Source organism: Osmia lignaria, unplaced genomic scaffold, assembly GCF_051020975.1.
Source record: "Osmia lignaria lignaria isolate PbOS001 unplaced genomic scaffold, iyOsmLign1 scaffold0012, whole genome shotgun sequence".
Lineage (NCBI taxonomy): Eukaryota > Metazoa > Arthropoda > Insecta > Hymenoptera > Megachilidae > Osmia > Osmia lignaria.
The window spans coordinates 40,001-42,500 of record NW_027478166.1 but is presented as its reverse complement, the minus strand read 5'-3'; positions in this window follow the sequence as shown (position 1 = coordinate 42,500).

Here is a 2,500-nt window from a genome sequence, read left to right as displayed (position 1 = left end):
TTATTTCTGACACCTCTTGACTTTTCTTAAATTCAGGGACGTAATTTTGTTCATAATTCAGTGGACTTTTGTGTATTTTATACTTTAAATATTTCCAAACAGTCTCCCTTCTAAAAGTGATAGAACGAATTTTCGTCTAACACTACTTTCTTGGTTCAAAAATTTTATACAATCTTATAACTTTTTCAGTTTTAACAAATTTTGGTTACAGACAGTTGATGCTCAGTTTGTACAAGTATGCAACATTTATAAGTGCATACAGGTCACCAGCCTTATATTACAAGGCTCACCACATATGGGCCATTCGGTCTTAGACACCGACCCGTGGTAATGCTGTGTGGAGATTAATAATAATCCGCAACGGAAAACCGGAACGAGAATAGTCGAGAAAGTATATTCTCGAGGAGCGGTAGACTGCTTTTCAACCGAAGTCATAAAAGAGCCACACGCTCGACGCTACTCCCGACCGGTCCGAGCGAACCGAAAGTGCCTTCCTATAAATACCGAACGGCCGGCCGCTAGGTCGGCGACGCATGGGCTTACGCCCAGGCGTATGCCTGTGCCGTGATGGTATAAATGCAGATTTTCGCTCCGTTTAGCCAAAATAACGAACTTTAGGTGCGCTCCGAAATATTTCAAAGTCCCAGCGGCGTATTGCTTCGCCTCTTAGAACCGATTAGTCGAAAATTTTAACAATCATATTTTTGCATTCTGTACCGTGGATCCATCGTTAAACGCTATTAAACTAACGTCCGTGATGGTATAAATGCAGATTTTCGCTCCGTTTAGCCAAAATAACGAACTTTAGGTGCGCTCCGAAATATTTCAAAGTCCCAGCGGCGTATTGCTTCGCCTCTTAGAACCGATTAGTCGAAAATTTTAACAATCATATTTTTGCATTCTGTACCGTGGATCGATCGTTAAACGCTATTGAACTAACGTCCGTGATGGTATAAATGCAGATTTTCGCTCCGTTTAGCCAAAATAACGAACTTTAGGTGCGCTCCGAAATATTTCAAAGTCCCAGCGGCGTATTGCTTCGCCTCTTAGAACCGATTAGTCGAAAATTTTAACAATCATATTTTTGCATTCTGTACCGTGGATCCATCGTTAAACGCTATTAAACTAACGTCCGTGATGGTATAAATGCAGATTTTCGCTCCGTTTAGCCAAAATAACGAACTATAGGTGCGCTCCGAAATATTTCAAAGTCCCAGCGGCGTATTGCTTCGCCTCTTAGAACCGATTAGTCGAAAATTTTAACAATCATATTTTTGCATTCTGTACCGTGGATCGATCGTTAAACGCTATTAAACTAGCGTCCGTGATGGTATAAATGCAGATTTTCGCTCCGTTTAGCCAAAATAACGAACTTTAGGTGCGCTCCGAAATATTTCAAAGTCCCAGCGGCGTATTGCTTCGCCTCTTAGAACCGATTAGTCGAAAATTTTAACAATCATATTTTTGCATTCTGTACCGTGGATCGATCGTTAAACGCTATTAAACTAGCGTCCGTGATGGTATAAATGCAGATTTTCGCTCCGTTTAGCCAAAATAACGAACTTTAGGTGCGCTCCGAAATATTTCAAAGTCCCAGCGGCGTATTGCTTCGCCTCTTAGAACCGATTAGTCGAAAATTTTAACAATCATATTTTTGCATTCTGTACCGTGGATCCATCGTTAAACGCTATTAAACTAACGTCCGTGATGGTATAAATGCAGATTTTCGCTCCGTTTAGCCAAAATAACGAACTTTAGGTGCGCTCCGAAATATTTCAAAGTCCCAGCGGCGTATTGCTTCGCCTCTTAGAACCGATTAGTCGAAAATTTTAACAATCATATTTTTGCATTCTGTACCGTGGATCGATCGTTAAACGCTATTAAACTAACGTCCGTGATGGTATAAATGCAGATTTTCGCTCCGTTTAGCCAAAATAACGAACTTTAGGTGCGCTCCGAAATATTTCAAAGTCCCAGCGGCGTATTGCTTCGCCTCTTAGAACCGATTAGTCGAAAATTTTAACAATCATATTTTTGCATTCTGTACCGTGGATCGATCGTTAAACGCTATTAAACTAACGTCCGTGATGGTATAAATGCAGATTTTCGCTCCGTTTAGCCAAAATAACGAACTTTAGGTGCGGTCCGAAATATTTCAAAGTCCCAGCGGCGTATTGCTTCGCCTCTTAGAACCGATTAGTCGAAAATTTTAACAATCATATTTTTGCATTCTGTACCGTGGATCGATCGTTAAACGCTATTAAACTAGCGTCCGTGATGGTATAAATGCAGATTTTCGCTCCGTTTAGCCAAAATAACGAACTTTAGGTGCGCTCCGAAATATTTCAAAGTCCCAGCGGCGTATTGCTTCGCCTCTTAGAACCGATTAGTCGAAAATTTTAACAATCATATTTTTGCATTCTGTACCGTGGATCCATCGTTAAACGCTATTAAACTAACGTCCGTGATGGTATAAATGCAGATTTTCGCTCCGTTTAGC